Source organism: Globicephala melas, chromosome 1 (assembly GCF_963455315.2).
Source record: "Globicephala melas chromosome 1, mGloMel1.2, whole genome shotgun sequence".
Lineage (NCBI taxonomy): Eukaryota > Metazoa > Chordata > Mammalia > Artiodactyla > Delphinidae > Globicephala > Globicephala melas.
Genome location: NC_083314.1, coordinates 88,348,494 through 88,373,927, shown reverse-complemented (window position 1 = coordinate 88,373,927; position 25,434 = coordinate 88,348,494). Strand labels below are relative to the sequence as shown.

General features: G+C 35.6%; 1 protein-coding gene and 1 pseudogene across 5 annotated transcripts in view; one reads left to right on the top strand and one right to left on the bottom strand.

Moving 5' to 3' along the window:
- The window catches only part of MAGI3 (membrane associated guanylate kinase, WW and PDZ domain containing 3), a 272,415-nt gene that overhangs the window by 134,491 nt on the left and 112,490 nt on the right, over positions 1-25,434 (top strand). The gene's annotated exons all lie outside the window — the stretch shown is intronic.
- On the bottom strand, positions 22,794-24,417 carry LOC115859765 (amidophosphoribosyltransferase pseudogene; annotated as a pseudogene).

Sequence of the window (25,434 nt, the reverse complement as noted above, 5' to 3'; positions counted from 1 at the left end):
GACCCATATATATGCTGTCTACAAGAGACCTGCTTCAGACCTAGGGACACATACAGGCTGAAAGTGAGGGGATGGAAAAAGATATTCTATGCAACTGGAAATCAAAAGAAAGATGGAGTAGCAATACTCATATCAGATAAAATAGACTTTAAAATAAAGAATGTTACAAGAGACATGAAAGGACACTACATAATGATCAAGGGATCAATCCAAGAAAAAGATATAGCAATTATAAATATATATGCACCCAACATAGAAGCACTTCAATACATAAGGCATATGCTAACAGCCATAAAAGGGGAAATTGACAGTAACAGAATAACAGTGGGGGGCTTTAACACCTCACTTACACCACTGCAGAGATCATGCAGACAGAAAATTAATAAGGAAACACAAACTTTAAGTGACATAACAGACCAGTTAGATTTAATTGATATTATAGGACATTCCATCCCACAACAGCAGATTATACTTCTCAAGTGCACACGAACATTCTCCAGGATAGATCATATCTTGGGTCACAAATCAAGCCTTGGTAAATTTAAGAAAATTGAAATCATAAGAAGCATCTTTTCCGACTACAATGCTATGGGCTTAGAAATAAATTACAAGGGGAAAAAACCGTAAAAAACACAAACACATGGAGGCTAAACAATACGCTACTAAATAATCAACAGATCACTGAAGAAATCAAAGAGAAAATCAGAAAATACCTAGAAACAAATGACAACGAAAACCCGTTGACCCAAAACCTATGGGATGCAGCAAAGGCAGTTCTAAGAGAGAAGTTTATAGGAATACAATCCTACCTCAAGAAACAAGAACAATCTCAAATACACAGTCTAACCTTACACCTAAAGTAACTAGAGAAAGAAGAACAAAAAAACCCCAAAGTTAGCAGAAGGAAAGAAATCATAAAGATCAGAGCAGAAATAAATGAAATAGAAACAAAGAAAACAATAACAAAGATCAATAAAACTAAAAGCTGGTTCTTTGAGAAGATAAACAAAATTGATAAACATTTAGCAATACTTATCAAGAAAAAGAGGGTGAGGAATCAAATCAATAAAATTAGAAATGAAAAAGGAGAAGGTACAAAGGACACCACAGAAATACAAAGCATCATAGGAGGCTACTACAAGCAACTCTGTGCTAATAAAATGGACAACCTGGTAGAAATGGACAAATTTTTAGAAAGGTATAATCTTCCAAAACTGAACCAGGAAGAAATAGAAAATATGAACAGACCAATCACAAGTAATGAAATTGAAACTGGGATTAAAAATCTTCCAACAAACAGAAGTCCAGGGTCAGATGGTTTCACAAGTGAATTCTATCAAACATTTAGAGAAGAGCTAAAACCCATCCTTCTCAAACTCTTCCAAAAAATTGCAGAGGAAGGAACACTCCCCACCTCATTATACAAGGCCACCATCACCCTGATACTAAAACCAGACAGAGATACTACAAAAAAAAGAAAATTACAGACCAATATCACTGATGAATATAGATACAAAAAATCCTCAACAAAATACTGGCAAACAGAATGCAACAACACATTAAAAGGATCATACACCTTGATCAAGTGGGATCTCAGGGATGCAAGGATTCTTCAATATATGCAAATCAGTCAACGTGATACACCAGATTAACAAATTGAAGAATAAAAACCATATGATCATCTCAGTAGATGTGGAAAAAGCTTTTGACAAAATTCAACACCCATTTATGGTAAAAACTCTCCAGAAAGTGGGCATCAAGGGAACGTACCTCAACATACTAAAGGCCATATGTGATAAACCCACAGCAAACATCATTCTCAATGGTTAAAACCTGAAAGCATTTCCACTAAGATCAAGAACAAGACAATGTTGTCCACTCTCAACTGTTATTCAACATAGTTTTGGAAGTCCTAGCCACGGCAATCAGGGAAGAAAAAGAAAGAAAAGGAATACAAATTGGAAAAGAAGTAAAACTGTCACTGTTTGAGGATGACATGATACTATACATAGAGAATCCTAAAGATGCCACCAGAAAACTACTAGAGCTAATCAATGAATTTGGTAAAGTTGCAGGATACAAAATGTGCAGAAATCTCTTGCATTCCTATACACTAACAACAAAATATCAGAAAGACAAATTAAGGGAACAATCCCATACAGCATTGCAACAAAAAGAATAAGATACGTAGGAATAAACCTACCTAAAGAGGTAAAAGACCTGTACTCAGAAAACTATAAGACACGTATGAAAGAAATTAAAGATGATACAAACAGATGGAGAGATATACCATGTTCTTGGATTGGAAGAATCAATATTGTGAAAATGACTATACTACACAAAGCAACCTACAGATTCATTGCAATCCCTGTCAAATTACCAATGGCATTTTTTACAGAACTAGAACAAAAAAATCTTAAAATTTGTATGGAGACACAAAAGATCCTGAATACTCAAAGCAATCTTGAGGGGAAAAAAAAAAAAATGGAGCTGGAGGAAGCAGAGTCCCTGACTTCAGACTATACTACAAAGCTACAGTAATCAAGACAATATGGTACTGGCACAAAAAAAACAGAAATATAGATGAATGGAATAGGATAGAAAGCCCAGAGATAAACGCATGCACCTATGGTCAACTAATGTATGACAAAGGAGGCAAGGATATACAATGGAGAAAAGCCAGTCTCTTCAATAAGTGGTACTGGGAAAACTGGCCAGCTACATGTAAAAGAATGAAATTAGAACACTCCCTAACACCATACATAAAAGTAAACTCAAAATGGATTAAAGACCTAAATGTAAGGCCAAACACTATAAAACTCTTAGAGGAAAACTTAGGTAGAACACTCTGTGACATAAATCCCAGCAAGATCTTTTTTGAGCCACCTCCTAGTGTAATGGAAATAAAAGCAAAAATAGAGAAATGGGACCTAATGAAACTTAAAAGCTTTTGCACAGCAAAGGAAACCATAAGCAAGATGAAAAGACAATCCTCAGAATAGGAGAAAATATTTGCAAATGAAGCAACTGACAGAGGATTAATCTCCAAAATGTACAAGGAGCTCATGCTGCTCAATATCAAAAAAACAAACAACCCAATCAAAAAAATGGGCAGAAGACCTAAATAGACATTTCTCCAAAGAAGATATACAAATTGCCAACAAACACATGAAAGGGTGCTCAACATCACTAATTATTAGAGAAATGCAAATCAAAACTACAATGAGGTATCACCTCACACCAGTCAGAATGGCCATCATCAGAAAATCTACAAACAATAAATGCTGGTGAGGGAGTGGAGAAAAGGGAACTCTCTTGCACTGTTGGTGGGAATGTAAATTGATACAGCCACTATGGAGAACAGTATGGAAATTCTTTAAAAAACTAAAAATAGAACTACCATATGATGCAGCAATCCCACTCCTGGGTATATACCCAGAGAAAACCATAATTCAAAAAGACACATGCATCCCAGTGTTCATTGCAGCACTGTTTACAGAAGTCATAGAAGCAACCTAAATGCCAGGTCATAGAAGCAACCTAAATGCCCATCGACAGATGAATGGATAAAGAAGATGTGGTACATATATACAATGGAATATTACTCAGCTATAAAAAGGAATGAAATTGGGTCATTTGTAGAGATGTGGCTGGACCTAGAGACTGTCATACAGAGTGAAGTAAGTCAGAAAGGGAAAAACAAATATTGTATATTAACACATATATGTGGAACCTAGAAAAATGGTACAGATGAACCAGTTTGCAAGGCAGAAATAGAGACACAGATGTTGAGAACAAATGTATGGATACCAAGGGGGGAAAGAGGGCAGTAGGGGGTGAGATGAATTGGGAGATTGGGATTGTCATATATACACTAGTATGTATAAAATAGATAACTAATAAGAACCTGCTGTATAGCACAGGGAGCTCCACTGTACAGTAGAAACTAACACAACATTGTAAAACAACTATACCCCAATTAAAAAAAAATCTAAAAAAAAAGAAAGTGATGGAGAGAACTACTCTCTATTAAGCCATCCATAGCTCTGTGTTCTTCTTATTCTGTCTCCTTAGAAAATTATGATTGTTATATTTGTAAGGAAGTGGAATAAAAAATATTCTTTGGGGGGCATAATGTTTAAGATATTTAAAGCCTGTTCTTTTTATTCTGTCCTCTTCAGAGTTTAATGGTGATGTAAAGCATTGGTACTCTTGTAGCTGTCTTAAACCACAGATCCAAATTCAAAACACTTACCTCCAGGATATGAAATATGGCAAAGAATAATGCTAAAATGTAAAATTTGAAGAACAAGTAAGAGAGGAATTTTCTTACTGTAATAAATTCTGACATTTAGTATTTCTGGGTCAGTGCCCTAATTGCCAACCTTTGCCTGCTATTTTTAAGCATATATTATGTATCTTTATAAGTAAATCTGATGTGGATACAGTGGAGCTTTTCAGATAGATGTTGATTGGGGTCTCTGAATAAAAGTTTCTCTTCTATAGAACTTCACAGTGGCAAAATGAAAGTATGAAAAGGAGAAAACCATTTTTTCAGTAAAAGTGGCAAAGAAAATTGTGAAGTCATTGCAGCATACTCCGAAAGGCCACTGATGTTTATCATTTTGTTGTGATATTTGACTGATAAGAGTAATGTTTGGGACATGACATTTGTTGAAATGGGATCTGTAAAGTGGTAGTAGCATGGCTTGATGCGGAGTTTTGATTAAAAAGAAGGAGAGAATGAAACCTAGAAAATAAATTTTACTGTCTCCTCTCAAATGTTTGTCTAAAATTAGTCAAGAACTTCATTACATTAAGAAACAGTTAAATTTCACAGCCTAGCTAAAGCTGTTTTTTATTTATATATGACCTCCAAAAGTGACTTGACATTTTTCAAATGCGTTCTCTGTGATAGTGTGCCCAACCTTTTACATGATTATCTCACTATCTCATTTAATCCTTAAAACAACCCTATGGAGTAGGTAATATCTTCATTTATAGGTAAGGAAGTGAGGGACCAGAGTTAAGAAAATTGCTCAAGGTTACTTACCGAGCTATAAGTAAATGACAGAGGCAGGACTTAAAATCAGGTTTTGTCTGATTCCTCCCATTTTTCTGTACTTTACAAGATGAGTGTGAAACAGAAATTTGATCCTTCTAATGCCGTTTCTCATAACCCTTTAATGGTTCCTCATTGCCTGCCCCGAAGATTTCCCTCTCCTGTCATATCCTTCCGTACCTCCAGAATTGACCACTTTCTCTTCTGTGCCCCAAATCTATCTTACTGGCTTCTGTAATGACACCAGTAGCACACCTCCAGCATTGCTCCTGGAGTGCAAAGACCACATTTTTCTGTCGCTAGTGATGGTTTACTCATGTTGACTGAATAAGTGAATGAATGAAGTTTTAGATTTATGGCTGTTGTTTTTATTCACTGTGTTTTGCTATCTTACAATATGGCTTTATAAACTCAATAGTTGTAATTTATTTTTTATGTAAGCAGCGGCTTTCCAGTGAACATTATGATTGGCCTCATGCTTAATTTTAGTTTTGTAGTTGGGAAAAGCAGAGTAGTTAATATCATACCAGAAAGAAACTTTGCTGTGTTTTTCCTTACATGTCTAAATATAGTACAATAAAAATCTAATTATTTAATTAATCTCTTCAGGTTGGCTGTTGATTAGATATTTAAGCATTTCACCCATAATCAGGATAGCAAATCTCCTAACACCCATCCCATTCCTATTTTATAAGTTGCCTCCATTCATAACAGTGATTTAAAGTTTTGACAAAGTACCTAATCTTTCTGTAGCTAGCAGAATTATTTCAAGGTGAAATTGCTGTGAAACTTGTTACGTCAAATACATTTTCCTGTGATAAATAAAAATCAGTATTGTGTATTGTCTCTAAAGGGATCTTAATTTAACCTTTTTTTTTTTTTTCGCGGTACGCGGGCCTCTCACTGTTGTGGCCTCTCCCGTTGCGGAGCACAGGCTCCGGACGCGCAGGCTCAGCGGCCATGGCTCACGGGCCCAGCCGCTCCGCGGCATGTGGGATCTTCCCAGACCGGGGCACGAACCCATGTCCCCTGCATCGGCAGGCGGACTCTCAACCACTGCACCACCAGGGAAGCCCAATTTAACCATTTTAATTTTAAAAGTAATTATATTTATTTAGAATGTTATCTAATGTATTTATATAAAATATGCCTATTCTAAGGGAATGAATGTCTAAGAATTCTTGTCAGTGCTTGTATGTAAATGGAAATATATAATGGAGGAAGCAGCTAAACAATTTTTGAATATATACTCTCTCCAAATTTTATTTCTTCAGAGGAATGAATAATAGTTTGTTTCCTCCATTATTATGAACTTACACATCATTATAGGGGAAAAAAAGGGGGAGCATTGATGCTTTCTGACATAACCCTAATCCTTGTTTATGTAAGCAGAAAGAAAAGCCTCAGGAATTTTTCTTTTTTTTTTTGCGGTACGTGGGCTTCTCACTCTTGTGGCCTCTCCCGTTGCGGAGCACAGGCTCCAGACGCGCAGGCTCAGCGGCCGTGGCTCACGGGCCTAGCCGCTCTGCGGCATGTGGGATCTTCCCGGACCGGGGCACGAACCCGTGTCCCCTGCATTGGCAGGCGGACTCTCAACCACTGTGCCACCAGGGAAGCCCAGAAATATTTCTTTTAAAATGTAATCTTTGAGCTCCGGAAACCTGTTGTAAAGGTATGTCTTTTGGGCTATGAACTTTTTGAGGGTAGGATGAGGTGAAAATGAGATTTCTTAAGAATAATTCCATTACTTTGGAGGCTTGAGACCTGGTTCATAGCTTAAAGTATGATTGAATTTCTCACAATTAATTATCTTTTGCTTCCTTATCCCATGAGGGAAGCCTATATTAACCATTGGATAGAAGTAATTATTGTAAAATACAGTCCAAAGTAAAAATCTTGATGGCTTAAATTTCTTTTTGTTATTACTTTTTATGGAAATGTTTAAATGTTTGATAGTATTCATTACCCCAAAATAACGAGGCTACTATCTGATGTTGCATGCCTGTGTCAGGGTCTCCAAGAGCACTTGCAGGTTTGGTGATATGCTAGGACTCATAAGATATAGCATAGTGTCCTACTCATAGCTATGATTTCCTACTGCAAAAGGAAAAAAAGCACATGGTACAAAGCCTGAGGAAACCAGGCTCAAGCTCCCTGTGGAGTCACATAGGATGCCCTTAATTCCTCCACTATTGAGTTATGACAACACGTGTGAACTATTGTGTACCAGGGAAGTTCATTAGAGATTCAGTGCCCGGTTTTTATGGGGACTGGTCACATAGGCATCCTCTGCCTAGCACGTACCAGAATTCCAAACTCCCAGAGGGAAAGCGGATATTCAGCATGAACCACATTGTATTCACAAACAGTGAGACATTCTTATCGGGGAATAGTGGTTACTGTCCCAAAATCCAAGTTCCCAGACGTGAGCCTAGGTCCAGTCTTGAAGTAAGCCTTTCTAAGGATAGCAGTCTCAGGTCTGCTGTGTTAACTCTTTTCTGCACACATGCAATATAACTTGAGTGGTTATGTGTAAAGTTTATCTATCATAATTATTATTGCTTTGGAAGATAATAATAAATTCATGCCTGTTTTATGATAGCTAATACCTATCGTTTGAAATAAACATAGTTTAGACTTTAATGCTTCGAGCATTTCAACTTTTAGATCTGATATTGTATTTGTAATAGAAATAAAAATTACATGTTACAAAATGATCACAATATGAATGAATATATTGAGACTTTATTATTCTCAATTCCTCATGTGTAAGTTCCATACACATATTTAAGTTTAGCAAACATTTGAGTGCCTGTCGTGTACCTATTTTAGGTATTAGAGATATAGGAAAGAACCATCAGGCATGGTTCCTGCCCTGAAAAAGCCCATATTCTAGCAAAGGTGATAGAAAGGTAAACAAATAAACATACGGAATGTTATTTTGTTTATCAGATTGTATTTCATAAGAGATTTTAAAATATATTTCCTTATGCTATTTATGTATCTGTGTATTCTTGTGGACACTACTGTGCAGACTTAAGGCTTTTTTTTTTTTTTAACTTTTCTAGTGTCCTCTTCTGAGTTCTGGATTTTTGTGTTGGAGAAGGAGGGGCTATGTTTAATTATATAGTTTTGAGCTGTGATAAAACACTGTACTGGAACCTATTTATGCTCTGCCTGGTTACCAACATTTTAGTCACTAATAATTTTAGTAATTTTAGTTTAAGAAAAATTTTGCATTTAGTGCTAATCTTAATGTCCAGTACTAGTAGTAATCACATTTTGATTTTATACAAAATTTTATATGAAAACAAGTCAAATGTCATTGTTTTCTGTTTCAACCATGTCATCTGCCTTTTATTCCACCTCTACTCCTGCATTACCAAGTTTTAATCAATTTTGCTTTCTTTCATGTCATTTCCCTTTTTGATTTCACCACCTTAACGTAATAGGCTTAGAATTAATGTCTTCCAGTCTGTGTTGCTCTAAGATGGTTGTTCCATTCTGTCTTCTAACTGGATGTCAGATTCTTCTGTCATGTCTGTAGCTCCACAAAAGGACATAAGATGGGAAACCAGGAAGCTTGGACTCTGGACTTTACTAACTCTTTTTTTCCTTTACGTTAAATTCCTGCGATGCCATATGTTCATTTTTTTGGTTTATTTTACGTTTCTTTATAGTTACTTGTGTGCTTATCTTCACCTTCTGTCCTCTTAGAGGCTGTTTTTGTTTGCTTTTAACCACATAGATACAACTAGTTGTGACTTTGGGTAAATTACTTAACCTCTCAATGCCTCAGGCTACTCATCTATAAAATAGGGGTAATAATATTAAGTACTACAGTGAGACTCACAGGTGTCTTGTACAGATTGAGTTAATAAATGTAAATATTTTAGAATGGTGTCCTTCCCATATTAATTACTCAATAAATGTTAGCTATTTATTCCCAACTTTTTTTTATTAAGTTCAAACCTAAAAAGTGGGAAAAGAAGAGTCAATGATTATTTTTATCTTTCGCTTAGACTAATTTTTAACCTATGCCAAATTTGCTTTCTCTCTCTTTTGTGTGTGTGTATGTGTGATTTTTTTAGGTAAATTCCTTAAAAGCAAGTGGCACGCATCATGCTACTTCAGCATATATCTCCTAAAAATAAGGACATTTTCTTGCATAATCACAATAGCATTTTTATACTCAAGAAATGTAAGATGAAAAAAGTACTTAATATACAGGCTATGTTCAGATTTCCCCAGTTGCTCCAAAAATGTCCTTTTTAGTGTTTTTCTTTTCCTTTTCTTTCTCTCATTCTTTTTGAAAATCTAGGGTCCAAACAAGAATCACATTTGCTTTACTAGTCCTGACTCTTCAGACTGTTAATTTGAAGCAGTCTTCCTGCCCTTTTTCTCTCTTTTCTTTTTCTTCTCTTTTTTTTTCTTTTCATGACACTGACATTTTTGAAGAGTCAAGGGCAATTGCTTTGTAAAATGTTCTTTTGAAAACTGCATGTAGAGATTAAAAGATAGCAGATTTTGTTAAGCTATATGCTCTCTATAGTTTTCACTTAACTATTATAGTTCAAAGTTTTGAGAAGATAAATGAATAATGGAGATCATTTGAGTAATGTGGAAGATTATTAAAAATAAAATATTTTGAGTAGAATATTCCAGAAGATAAGATTTATTAGATTTATAAAGGAAAAGAAATAGGATTAGACCAAGAAGGTTGTTTTATTTGATGAAGGCTTTAAGTTGTTCTATTACATTTTGTTTATTCTTCAGTATTTATTGAGCTTTTGTTTTCATTACATTGTCCCTGTTCTCCTAAATGCTCGCAGTTTAGGGAGTGAGACAGACAAGTAATAGACTGTTATAGTGCAGTTTGATAAAGCATATGGGTGTGTATATTTGATACAATTATTACAGGGCCCTAAGGAATTAAATACTATCTAACTAATAACCAAGGCAATTAAGAGTTGGGTGATCAGGAGATCTCCAAAGAAATGACATCCATGCACAGACATGAATGTAGATGTAAAGGTTATATAAGAAATAGCCAGACCAGGGGTTGGAGGAAGAGTGTTCATTTAGAAAAACTGACATTTGAGGAATATAAGAATTACAGTGGTGATGGAGTATGGAGAGGGAACCTCAGAGGAATTGAGGCTGGAAATGAGGCTGAAGAGGAAAGCTGGACACTCTATAAACCTCATTAAGGGATTTGAATGCTATTCTGAGTTCAGTTGGAAACCATTAAGATTATGTATGAAAGCAGAGGTGTGATGTAATCAGCTTTGTACAGTACATTGGAGAACAGGGCTGGTAGCAGGAGTCCAGTTAAGAAGCCATTGGCGTCACCAGGCAAAAGATGATGGTGACCTGGATTAGGACAGTGATCATTAAAATGGAGAGAATTGAATGAGTTTGAGAAATATTTGGAAGATGAAATCAATAATATTTGGTGAATGAGGGGAAGGTATAGTGTATTAGTTAAAGAAACCAGACTCTAGAGCCAAAACACCTGGGTTCAAATCCTAATTCTGCCACTTAGTAGCTTTGTGAACTTTGTCAAATTACTAAACTTCTCTGTGTCTGATTTCCTCATTTGTAAAATGAGAAGAAACACAATACTTGTCTCATAGGATTGTGTGAGGATTAAATGAATTAATTTATGTACAGAGCATAGAATGGTGCCAGGTACATAGTTAGTAATATGTGTTAACTACTATAGTAATTATTGTTGCAATTTTTAGTAGTATTATTATTAATTTGATATGTCATTGAAGGGTGAGAAGAACCAGGATTGATGCCTAGGTTTCTAATTTGGCTGCTGAGGCAAATTATGGTATATATTTTTAAAAGGGAGGAGGGATGATGAGGAATTCCCATTTGGGCTTGCTGTTTTTGAGGAACGTTGGGGACACCTGGGTGAAAACACTTAGTAGGCAGAAGAGTTTGCAAGTAGGGGAAAAGATGTGAGTTGGGATATCCTTTGGGGAATTATGAGAATATAAGTGATCATTTAGAGAAGTTGTGGGAGTTGATGAGAGCACCCCAGTGAAGAGCATGTTAAATAGAGAGGAAAGGGCATAAAGACTGTGTTATCTTTAAGGATGTATTATTTAGGCCATAAGCCAAGGTGTAAAACTTGGTACCCAGTGGAGGGTTTAAAAGGCTTTCAGCATTCAGTACAACTTCATTTACATTAACTTGGGCTTCAGAGGACTTTGAGCTGAGGTGAAGTGGCAGTCAGGTGGAAGAAAATTCTTCCTCTGTTGAGAAAATCTAGAACTGTAGAGAAGTCAATTTGCCTAAGGTAAGGAAGATGTTTCTGACTGCTGTTTCGCTTCTGACTGAGGGAAATAAAAGATATGAGATTGACTCCTAATTGGCACAATGACAGAAAACATAGAATTTGTTTTTATGTCTTTTTGTGAATTATGTGCCCTATTGAAGTACATATTGCTAGGATTAGTTAATTCTGTGTTTACTAAAGAATTCTCTACTTTTTCAACTTTTTGTTATGAAAATTTTCAAACCTACAAAAAAACTTGAAAGGAATAGGATAATGAATACCCATGTAATGTTACCATCACCTATAATTCAATACTCACCTTTGAGTGAATGTAGATGTTTAGCCAAACCATTTCAAAGTAAATTGCAAACTTTATGATACTTCATTCGTGATATTTAGCATATATTTCCTGTTATACCTTGTAATATTATACCTTTCAATACCATTATCACACGTAAGAAAATTAACAATAATTTCTTAATATCACTTACTATTCAGGCCATATTGAGATTAGCTGATTATCTCAATGTTTTATAGACTTTTTTTTTTTCCTTCCTAAAAAGAATCCAGTCAAGGTTCACGTGTTACCTTTGGGTGTTATACCTCTTTAGTCTCTTTTATTCTAGAACTTTTTCTTCTTTTTGGAGGGGAACATTTACTTTTTTAAGAAACCAGAATGTTCTAAATTCTATATTTGTCTGATTGTTTCCTCATAGCGTCATTTATCTTGTTCCTTTATTCTTTGTAATTCCTGTAAACTGGAAAATAGGTCTAAAGGCTTGGTGTAATCAGACAAAAATTTTTGGCAAGAATATGTCATAGGTGGTACTGTATACTTCATACTGTATTGTATCGGAGGATGTCACACTGTTAGCAGTACTAAGTTTGATATTTTCTATGTAATAATATAATTTTCCCATTTAAATTAGCAAGTAATCTGTGAGGTAATTATTTCATTGATAATTCTGTCATTCCTTCTATACCTATTAGCTGGCATTCTTAGGTAAAGAACTTTTCCTCTTCTGCTGGAGATAAACAGTTCTTTCCCCAAAAGGCAGGATAAATGCTTAATTCTTTACTTTTAATGAGAAGTTTTGAGGACAGGAAGTTTGGTGTTATAGGGTTATATATAACCCTCCACTGGTTACAGATGAAATCCCTTTTTTCTCTCTCTTTTTAGAGCAGTATTATGGACTCACAGATTTTTGTTTATTCAATTTGTTACAATCAGTTATAACCGTTACTCTTTTTAATGCTTAATTTTAATGCTTAAATTCTCTCAAATGGCTGTCTCAAAGTTGGCTCTAGTGCCCTTTTGACAGCCCTTCATTATTTTTTCCCTTACTTTCTAGAAAAACATAATGACCTAGGCTCACTTATATTTTCCCTGTCCCAGATCTGGAACGAGTCATTTCTCCAAGAAGCCTTGGTTCCTTTTAATGGAGAAGGGGATTTAGAAAGCAAGATACAAGCATTAGAGATGTTCATTACTGTTGGAATGTCATTGCCTCTAATGGATATAATTAGGATGTGTATATATACACATATTTATTCTAACTATGTTTATGTATGCATATATATTTTTAAGTTATGGCTTCATGTTGATATCTGTACAAATTTCGCACTACAATTTTAAAATTGTAGCTTTTGCCTTCTATTGCACATCTTGGTTTCTAATAACATTTACATAATTACCTATTTGTTTTATCCTATAGTGCAAATAAAATAGGTTCAAAATTATAAAAACTAATACTAATATCACAACCATTATGTGAAGTTTAAGATTTCTTTGGAGTTTTTATTATCCTTAGAATATATCCCAGTAAGGATGCTAGTCAGAGTACTGTGTTCACAAGTGACTTGAAATATTTTTTTGTCTTCATGTGGTTATATTACCAATTTGATAGGCGATTAAGTTCATTTATTTCCATTTGTTTTCAATGTTACGATTTAGATTTTTTAATTCAGTTTTATTCTCTTGAATGTATAAAACACTTGTATAGTTCAAAAGTCAAACTGTATTAAAAAGTATACTTTTGTTTTGATTTTCTATGTCCACCCCTTACCTCAGTCCTTCACCACATCCATCATAGGTAACTATTTTTATTAATTTCTGGTTTTGCCTCCCACTGTTGATGTTTGTTATTATATAATTGTCCCCATTTTTTCTCCCACACTGTTTGTATCATTTTGTACCCCACAGGGACATAGCTAGTGTATTTGAGCCTAGAGCAGGTAATTTTTTTAATACATCCCTCTTTTATATGATAAAATTATTTTCAGAAATGACCATGAAATAAAATATGATAGAAACAAAATATATACATTAAATATTTCCTTTTATTGAACATTTGAATAGACAATCATACTGGTAAAAATAAATTTTAAAATAAATAGTACATTACAGAAAATGTTTGCTAAAATATCTCCACCAGAAAATTCATCTTGAATTTTTATTATATTTGGTTAAAAATAAAAATAACTCCTGAAGTTTTTCTTTTTCTATAAAGTCAAGAGAAAATGATGGAATGATAGTGAACAGTAACACTATTTGATCTGCTAGTTAATAACCAGGCATTCAAATAAACATTGCCCTTTTGGTTTCTTCTAGTAATGTAAGAGCAGCATCTTTTGTTGTCTCTCCTAGGTTTCTTCAAAATTTGATTCTTTTTTCTGTGTAAGTGTCCATTTCCTTATGTTTTATTGTTGTATAATGAATGACCTTAACCACAGTTTCCGTGCATTGTTCTTTAAATAACTGTTTTTAAAGCTCTGTGTTTTACTAGTCATTGTTCAAGGCTAATTCTGGCTGTCTGCAAGTATTTTTGTGTCTGATTAACTCATCTAAAACTTCCCACCAGAAAAAAAGATAACCTAGAAAAGAGAAATAGCATACAGCTGTCATTGTTTATTTTGAATCTATTGCTTAAATGCAGGAGTATGTAGTGTAACACAGGGGCTAGAGGCAAAGTGTGCTCAAATGGAGTTTGAACCATTTCAAAACATTACAGACTTAACTTCTGAAATGAATGTGTAGAACTGAGTCCATGTATATCAGGGGCCAAACTGGGAGTTCTCCAAATTAACTTCCATGTATAGTTCAGTGTTTAAGAAATAAGTAATAAAAGTGTCGAATTTGAAACTTACATACATGTTATTAAAACTCAACAACAACCGCAACAATTATTTGGAATTTGGAACAATGCGAGATTTTTCTCAGCATTTTATTGCTGACATTTAGAAAAATTGCCATCACATGATGATAAGGAGCAGATCAAGCTTTAGTTTTAGTTCATAAATTCTCTGTGGACAGTGTACTTCCTTATTGTGGGCATCTGGCATGGTCTGTTTACATCACCCCCCCTCTTGGTATACTACTGCACCCACCAACAATTTATACAAATGCCTGTTTCTTCACAACCTCACCAACGGTGTTGCATGTTTCATTAGTCTGATGGGTGAGAAGAGGTATCTATGTTGTTTTAATTAGCATTTATCATATTATGAGTGAAGTTGAATATCTTTTTCTATGTTTACAGGTCATTGCATTTCTTTTTCTGTGAACTGTCTAGTCATTAATTTTTGCCATTTTTTTCTAGTGGTTTTTCCTCCTCCCTTTTCAATTTGTAGAAGAAGAAGTTACATTTTAACAAAAGTTGTCTTGGAAAAAGAAAAAGGAGAAAGCAGGGCACTATCACTGACTAAATTAACTATACTTTTGGGAAGCCTTAATATATAACATTATATTAACAGAAATCCCTGTTTCCCCCTTTGAGGTGGCTGTTGCATATTGCAGCCATATTGAGGAACTAAAACAACCTCCTATGTTTAATCTGATAAATCTATGACTGGTGAAGCAATGTTTTTCAAATTGGACTCAGCAGTTTATCTATTTTTGTACATTTGAATTCCTCATAAAATTTCTTTGAAGGTGGAATTCTGTTCTTACAACATTTTTTTAAACCTCTGCTATAAAGTAAGAGTTGTTATTTTAAATTTTATAATATAGCATTGTTCAATGACAGATATATAATTATAACCCAAACAATTAGTAATCATTAATTTAACAAATAAAATCAGTTAAATTGGTTCTTCACTGAATTGACTAGGTAATTTAATTAAAATTATTATCACATAAATATACCCTTACTGCTTAAAGATCATTCATACTTTGTAAGAAAAATTATGTACAGTATGTCATTTTTGTAGAGTCAACTATGAATCATTTTGTATCTCAGTTTTTCATTAAATTTTTATATTATAAATGCACACAGCTGCCCAGAAATAGAACTGAACATTAAACTTTATTTCCATGTCTGCAGATTCCCTTTCAGTCAGTATTAATATGTATATCTTTGTCTTTATATTGATAAACAAAATATACCTATGTTTTTGTGTTTGGGAGTTTTCTAGTTTTGTTTTGAATTGTAAAAATAGTAACAACATTTACGAAAAAACTTAAGACAAGACAGAGTAACCCATGATCTTATCACTAGCAAGTGTTTAATTTTTTGCCAATTTTTCTTATTTTTTAAGATCTTGTCTAAAATCCTCACATCTGACTCTTTAAAAGCCCTTGATAACTAAGAATACTTTTTAATGGTGCTTTTTGTCATCTACTAGTCCCTCTTTTAAGTAGGATAGTCTTCTTAAGAGCAGCAAAAGTGCTCTGTGGTTTTAATTTTACTTTTTTAAAATTTTTGAATTTTTTGGTATTAATTTTAGATTTAAAATTTAACAAAGTATTATATGAAGTTTACTGAGGTTAAGGTACAAAATGAATCATATTTTTTCTTGAGAGTTTAATCCTGTGTATTATAAAACTGCCTCATAAAGAGTGGCATAGACATATATACACTACCAAATGTAAAATAGATAGCTAGTGGGAAGCAGCTGCATAGCACAGGGAGATCAGCTCAGTGCTTTGTGACCGCCTAGAGGGTCACATGGGGATGATATGGGGATATATGTATACGTATAGCTGATTCACTTTGTTATACAGCAGAAACTAACACACCATTGTAAAGCAATTATACTCCAATAAAGATGTTAAAAAAAAAAGTGCCTCATAATATCAGTAACAAGGTGGTATAATCATATAATATATGAAGGTGTATGTTTTTAAGGAGCTACAAAGAATTGATGTTAGTCTTGAACTTACCACAAACTTTTTCCAACCTAATTGTGATTAATTTATATTTCTCTGTGAGGCAGTAATTTCTGACTTTTCACCGTGAAAAATAAGGTAGTTTGGATTGTGCCTGCTTTCTGTATCTGTTGGTCTTGTTACCTTGCCTGTGTCTCTTATTTCTTTCTCATGTGTCACTTGTTTATTTTTTCACAGTAATAATATTATATAGTATTTGCCTACAGCAGCTCTAAATTACAAGGCTTTCTTTAGCTTCAGTCATAGAGCTCTGGATTACTCCTTCCATTGTTTGCTGAAGAAAAGATAGAGGAAACAAAAATTCTTTTTAAACCACCACTACCACCACAACTCTGAAAAGACTTTTCCGTCGTCAAGCAGATGGAGCACAGATATCACCTCATGTCTTTCACCATGGAGTTATCATCTTAATCTCTCTTGATTTTGACTCTTTAATATCTAGTCTTTCTTTTGGGAAACTTAGAGATTGCACCTCCACCCCAAAACCTACAGAATTTAAATTTGTGTTTTTATGATGCTGTTGTTTTTCTTTTCCTTCTTCTTTTTTTTTGAGACATGGTAAACCTTTCAATTTCCAATTTCATTCCTTTAAAAATTTTCAGTTTTCTTCAACTGCACTCCTTGTTTATTAATTGTTTAGTTCATTCTCTTTTTTCCTTCAAGGACTCCTATCATTTGAAGTTTGGATTATAGCACTCTGCAAATCTGTGATCATTCATTTCCTATCTTGGTTAATTTCTTATTATCAGTGTATGTTTCTTGAGTTGCCTCCTATTTCACCAATCCAATTTTCTGCTACATTGATTCTTCTATTACTGCTTCTACTGCCAGTATTAATGGGTTTGTGGCTAAATTTATTCTGTGCTGGTCTTGGTATCCTCCAGCTGTTTTCCTTGTCTTCGTAGTCCACAGTGTTGCCAGAATGATCCATCGAAAAAGAAGTCTGGCTGTGTCATTCCCCTGGTAAAAATTTTAGTCACTTCTTCACTAGAGTCATGTTCTGACCCTTCAGTGACATAAGTAAAACATTCTGTTACCTGAGCTTTCTGCATCTCTCTCTAGTCTTATAATCCACCACCACCCTGCCACTGTGCATTCTCTTCCCCTTGCCTGGAACGCCCACCGTGGTCCTGATCCCATGCGCCCCATCCATACTCCCAGCCTAGATTAACTGGTTTTCCCCACTAAACACAATTATTTATTTTCTCTTAGCTACATACTCTCATGCACCTTGTACATGCTTTCTCACTGGTTTTAGCAGTTATTTGCTTATACTTGTCTGTGACACCCTAACACCAGGGCAGGTACTATATTGTGGTTTCTATAGCTTCAACACTAGTGCAGTGCCTGATGTTTTGTACTATTATTCCTCTGTCTTTTGGTTTTATTTTCTTTAAGGGAGAGACTGGCCTCTATCATATAATCTTTCTATTCTTTTTTCTTTTTCACGGGAAATATTTTTAGTGGAGTCAGGCTATTTAATTGCTTTTTTCCAGTCTGTGTTTTCATGTACATAATTTACTAATCCTTAAGATGTGGTCTTACAGTAACTTGTCCTAAATCACATTATCCCTGGGTCAGGGTTCAGGAACCAGTTCTGTGAGTGACCTGTTAAACACTCAGTCACTATTCATTTCATTAATCAAATTACAGGCTTAGGTCAACCAGGACTGACTTCTCTAGCCTAATTGTTCGGTCTCAAGCCTGGGGTGGTGCTCCAGTTTTGACAATATGTTCCTAGTTATGCAGCCCTGAAGTCGGAAAGCCAGTTGTACAGTCAGGGTGGTCTTCCTCTCCTGTTTCTTTTGTTTTTGTTTTTTTGTTTGTTTACCTCTAAGATTATGTTGTGCTCTAATTCTTAAACACTTGAGAAAAAGGAAAAAAATAAGCTTTATAGAGTTCTAAAAAATGGTATGCTTTTGTTGTTGTTGTCTTTAGCCTCTCAAACAATATGGAAAATTACAAAGCTGAGGGTAAAATACTTCAGCATCTTGCTACTCAGAGATAAGCATATTTTAGAATATATTTTTGCATAAATATATGTAAGAAAAGTGTACCAATTTCATAAATGACATCTTGCACTAAATGCGCCCTTCTACAACTCCCTCTATTTTACTCAACAACATGTTTAAACTCCATCATACCTCAGTAATTGAAGATATATTTCATCATTTATAATTTACTTACCATTACCTATAGTTGGACATTTAAATTCCTTATAAATAATGCTGTGATAAACATTCATCTTTTATGTTTTTTTACATTTTTGTGTGAATATAACTTCAGTAGAGCTCTTCTGCCAGAAGACATGCAAGTATATGTTGATAGATATTGCCATAATGCCTTTCAGAAAAGTTGTTCCAACTTACATCACCCCACATCTCTACCAAGGCCAGATATTTGTTGTGAGCTAAAGACTCCCAATTTACAGCTCTAAATTCAGATCTCTTGATATTTTCACATGGTATCTGTTTCACTAGCATCTCAAATAACATACCCCAAACCATACCCTGATTTTCTGCCTCAAATCCCAAACTTGTTTCTTCCCCTTTCTTTTTAAAAATTTTTTAAATTCATTTATTTTTTTGGCTGTGTTGGGTCTTCATTGCTGCGTGCGGGCTTTCTCTAATTGAGGCGAGCAGGGGCTGCTCTTCGCTGCGGTGCGCGGGCTTGTCATGGCGGGGGCTTCTCTTGTTGTGGAGTACCGGCTCTAGGCATGTGGGCTTCAGTAATTGCAGCACGTGCGCTTGGTAGTTGTGGCTCGCGGGCTCTAGAGCACAGGCTCAGTAGTTGTGGCGCATGGGCTTAGTTGCTCCGCGGCATGTGGGATCTTCCTGGACCAGGGCTTGAACCTGTGTCCCCTGCATTGGCAGGTGGATCCTTAACCTGCCAACCGTGCCACCAGGGAAGTCCATTTCTTCCCCTTTCTATGTCTTTTATTCAAATGGAACTTAAAGTTCCTGGTTATTCAAGTTAGAAGCCTGGAGTGATCTTTTCTGTTGTCTCTTTTCCCCTGAATCTTCCTGTCAAATATATTACTAAGGCTAATGGATTCTATTCACAATTTCATGAATATCCAAATAGGAGGAGGCCCTGTAGTTAAGCTTAAGCTATCCCACAATTTTTTAAAAGACACTTTAAAAAAATACATATCCTTTTGATTAGGCAGTATGAATGTAAACTTTTAGGGATAAAATCAGATTTCTACCTCTAAAATTTAATTTAATTACACATATATTTAAAATGAAATTTAGAAATACTACTTTTCCACTATTTATTGTAAAAAGTTTGTGCAAACTCTTCAACTTACACCTTTGGTATTGTGTCAACACTGGAATGAGTTACCTAACACAGTTTCCTAGTTCACCTCCTCCTCTCTTCCATCTAAATTGTATGAGATATTGTAGTTTTTAAATCTGTGTATAGTGCTGTCCTAGCCACAAGTAAAATTAGAGCAAAAATTTTTCCCTTCACTTTTGTTGTTGACATATATTTATGATCTCATAACCTAAGTATGGACTGAATTGCTTTTTTCCAGAAGTGATCATTGAGGGAATTCCCTGGTGGTCCAGTGGTTAGGACTCTGCACTTCCACTGCCAAGGGCCTGGGTTCAGTCCCTAGTTGGGGAACTAAGATCCCACAAGTTGTGCGGCAGGGCCAAAAAATAAAAAAATAAAGGCACCTCTTCCCTTAAACAAACAAAAAAACAACCTATCATTGAAAGATTGCTTGACAGTGACATCTGCCACATGCAGTTGTGTGTGCAGTTGTGTAGTACCCCAAGGAATAATTACTAAATCTTCTCATTTTATTTGCTCCCCGCCCGCCCCCACCATCACGTCTCCCTAGCAATTGTGTCAGATTGTCTCTTAAACAGTTGTTGGTTCAGGGTAACATGCTTTCTTCAGACAGTACTTTGTATTTTTTCAAAATAAAATAACTTATAAATCATTCTGTAATCTGAGACTTTGTAAGGTTCAAATATAAGACAACTTCCTCTTGTAAGGACAGTGTTTGGTATTGAAAAACTTTACTTATATATGGGCATATACAGTGAATTTCAAATCCATCCGCTCCTCCATTCCCATTACTGATCTAAATCATCTGTCACCTGGACAGTGGCCCTCACTTTTTTTTTTTTTTTTTAATGTACTCGTTACATACATTTGTCACCAACGCATCACAAGGAAGTCACAAAAAGTAGGCTTAGTTTAGTTCACAATATAGATCCTGTGAAAACACATTTCTCATTTGCTCTGCAGTTTACAATACCTATAAAAATTTAAAGCAGCTAAACAACATTTGAGATTACACTGGTATAAAATTGTAATTCACACTTCAGAAACTTGTGAAATAAAAGGCCATGATGGAGAAAGAGTAAAAAATTTGTAGAATTACCAAACTGTCACAGTACCATTTTCCTTTATAAAAGCGTCTCAGTAAAACAAAATAAAAACTATGGAAAACACAAAAGTCAAATCAGAGATTTTGGTTTAGTACTTTCCCTGACTCTCTTGTTTTTAAAAAAATCAAAGTAAGGCTGGTTCAAAACTGACCCATAAGGTCTTGCCTCCTCCATATGCTGCCATGAGGAATACATTTAAGGCAAGAGGCTATACACACAAATGGTCCCAGGGCTTTATTCAGATGCCAGTTTGCTTGTGGTACCACCACAGGGTTATCTGACCCACTGCTGCCCTCTGCACATGGGCTTAAAGAGCTGTCAACGTTTTCTCTTGGCCTGCCATGATACAACACATGAGACTAAATACCAAATGAAGACAAAAGATTATGGTTATTAATAAATATTACAATTATAGGTGGATTTGGACACTAGGTACACCAATTCATGGTAATAACACAGAAACAAACACTTTTATGTTTTAAAAATCTTACATAAACAAGGGTTGAGGGCAAGTCATTTTAAAGTTTTAAATCTCAGATGTTAAAAAACAAACAAACAAACAAAAACCTTAAAAAAAATCTAATTCATTAGATCCCAATAAAACAAAGTAGAAAAAGTGATACGTTGATTCTTGGAATTAGATGAGCATGCTAAGTGAAAAAAGTTGTTGTCTCCTTGTTCCGTAAAATTGGCCCCTACAATGTTTCTACTTGATCATCTCATTGCATACACAGTATATTTGCAAGTGATCAAGCACTTCATTAAAAAAGCATATAATCAAATTAAGGATAAAAGGTTTGTTAGAATCTAAAAAATTATTTTTTACTTCAAATGTACCAGGTTACTTGCTGGGCTTCTACTATAAGGGCACTACATAGTATGGATCATACTTTCTAGTCAAATGTAGGAAAATATTTTGCACAGCCATGTTTTTACAGTCATTCTCAGAGCATCTCAAAGATAGGTTGCAAATTACTGCTGTATGTCTCCCTCTTGAAATCTCAATTGCAGACCAGTGGCCAACATTTCAAAAGCTAATAATCATGCACTGTCTTAAAACTGAGGGGTGGAATGATGGCTCTAACCACCAAAATAACTGCTGCAAGTTATTTAATTTAGTAATATAAGCACCTCATTGCACAGGTGGGGAAAGTGAGGCACAAAAAGGTGTTTCTTCTGTCTTTTGCTTTTTTTAAAGAGAACTCTTGATGCTAGGTAACTTTGGGATATAATGGATTCAAGGTTTGCATGGAATGTTATACTTAACTCACATGTCCTGTTTGCATCACAACACCTTAGTCTAACCTCTTGCAAACTCTTTAAAGTGTGGACCTGGCAAATGCCACTGATCACCTGCCTTCTCTGACCAGGTGAAAAAGGCTAGCCAATGCTTGAGCAAAAAAAAAAAAAGAATACCACATATTGTTGTATTATATGTAATTAGCAAGGTTCAATTATGAAAATATTCCATAACTGAATTTCTATAACTCTCAAACATTCCACAAAATTCTCTAAGAACCTGTGGGAGAGAAGAGTACCTGGCAATCCTCTCTTAAACAGAAATTTACCGATTCGTTGCATTACTGTTGATGATCTGAAGTTAAATGTATATGATTTCTAAAAATAAAAGTACTAAACTATTAAATAAAACTGAAAGGATCATCCAAGTTCCTAGATAATACCAAAATATTTATCTAGGATTACTAAAGAAATCATAGCACTTTGGTACCCTTTTCAGAAAAAAATCTCAAAACTTATAACACAAGCATGTGGCATTTCACACTGTACTGAGTAACAGTAAATGGAGGTGTAACCACTGTAACTTCTCCACTAACTTTGTGTTTTGAAATATCGTGTCTGCCCTAGCACCTACCATTCCAGTTCCACAGGGTATTTTCCAGTCAGACAAGCTGTACAATGATGGTTCTTTTCAAAACATTCCAGACCATTCCCATTTTCTTGAACCATAACATCTTCCTTTGTACAATGACCGTTCTTTTCAAAACATTCCAGACCATTTCCATTTTCTTGAACCATAATATCTTGCCTTTTCACTTTCTGTTTTTTAAATGTTATCCCTTCTTGTACAGATGGAACCAGTCCTTCTACTGACAGATACACAGCACTGTTTGCTCCTAGATGATCTGAGATATGCTCAAATTCTGGTTTATTGGCAATAAGCTCTTCTTTTGTTGGTATGTTTATTCCCATGAAGCATGGATATCTAATTGGTGGTGAAGCTACGCGAATGTGTACCTCTTTTGCACCAGATTCTTTGAGCAATTTGATTGTGGGTGAAATGGTATTGCCTCTCACAATTGAATCATCTACAAGAACAATTCTTTTGCCTTTAAAGTTGTCTGACAATACTCCAAATTTTTTCGCAACACCAAGTTGTCTTAACCTCATGTTTGGCTGAATGAATGTTCTTCCTACATACCGGTTTTTACATAGCACCTCCACATACGGAAGCCCACACTTTGCTGCGTAACCAAGGGCAGCAGGCGTAGCAGATTCCGGGACAGTGCTAAGTAAATCCGCATCCACAGGGGCTTCAATTGCCAGCTGCAGACCACAACGGTATCTTACTGTGTAACCATTTGGTCTTCAAATATACTATCTGGTCTTGCAAAATAAACATATTCAAAGATACAGAAAGCCATTGGGTTTCCTTCAGACCTTGGTATAATATCAAGAGTTTGGAAATTATGTCTGGATATTTCCACAATTTCTCCAGGCAAGATTTCACGGTAATATCTTGCACCAATAGATAAAAAGCTACAAGATTCTGAAGACACCACCCATCCTTCTGTCTCTGAAGATTTTTTTTTTCTTTGTCATTTATATCAGATACAGGAATAAGATGACCAATGCACAGAGGACGATTTCCATAATGATCTCGTACCGCATAAATCACATCTCTGTGCATTATAGTCAGAGAGTATGCCGTGGGTGCTTCCTTCATTAAGTTTTTAATCCTTGCCACCCAGTCTGGGGTGTCATCTTGTTCCTGAGGAGAGGTATACGCAAGTAACTGGGTGATCATTTCGCTATCAGAACTTGTTGACAGACCAATACCGTGACGCAGAAGCTTTTTCCTTAAGCGAGCAGCATTTACCAATTCGCCATTATGCGCCACAGTTATTTTCCCATGAAGTGTTTCAGCAACAAAGGGCGGGCAATTTTCTAATTCACAGTTTCCTGTAGTGGCGTACCTCGTGTGTCCAATTCCAAGATTTGAAGTATATAATTTCTTCAAATTGTCTTCAGTAAAGACGTGATTTATAAGACCCATTCCCTTGTGTGTTTTGAATGTTGGTATCGAATTCCCATCACTGGTCACAATACCAGCACTCTCCTGACCCCGGTGCTGCAGCCCCACGAGTCCCAGAGTGATCACATGCGGCACATCTAGCTGCGTGGGCCACTCTCCTGAGGCGATGCATCCGAACATGCCACATTCCTCTCGGATCCCCAACTCCTCCAGCTCCATGTCGCCGCCGAAAGCACGTGAAGGGACCCGCCGCTGCGGCAGGGGTCTAAGCACCAACCAGTTGTTCATTGGGCCTGTAAGCCTCAGAAGCTCGGGCCAGCTGCAGCCGCTTCCTAACCAGCGGCTCGACCCGGCCCTCACATTTTAACTACATGCCCATAGCTATTCTTGGCTCCCTCCTCTGTTTATTCTACACACAGAGATGTTAACTTTTTAATATGCCAGTCTAATTTTGTTACCTTGCTTAAACTCATTAATGCTCTTTCTTGACTACTTTTCCTATTTACCTGGGTACCACTTACTGTTACCATTAGCGCATAAACTCTCCAGCTTGATGTAGAGGCATATAGCCTCTGTTTAGTTTTTCTGATGTCCGAGGAGGTGTAGGGGGTTAGTGCCAAAGGCAGCTACTTTTGGGGAGTTTTGTCACTATTTCTGTCTGAACGCATCTATCTCCTCTCCTAGGGATTGGGAACAGCAACTTATATACCTTTTGTTTTGTAGATCAACATATACATTCAACATGTATCAATATTTTGTACTCAGAGTCTGCAAAATGTGCTATGCTTATGAGCTAGGGTGTTGTATGTCAGCTTCGGGCATTTTCTCAGTGTAGTCTAAATTGTTTTGTATTCTTTGGAGTTGATATTTGATGGACAGAGATTAACTCTTTTTTTCCTTCTATTTTTGATTATTTCTCCTCATTTTGTTCTGTACTAGAGAGCCTTTTGTAAAAGTGACTTATATTGTCATGTTGCCCAGAAGACTCCCTTTCAGTTCTTAAACCTAAATTCAGACTATCAAGCTAGTAAGGCCATTTGGTACCCTTGATTGTGGTTCTTACTTTGCAGTTTCTTAGTTCTCACTAATTGATATTGGAATTTATAGAAATTCCCATTGTCTTTTGAAATAGATTCTTTCCTTGCTATTGGTTTAGTTTAGGGGTACAGATTCCTTCCTTCTTCCTACCCTCCCTCCCTCCCTCCCTCCCTTCCTCCCTTCCTTCCTTCCTTCCTT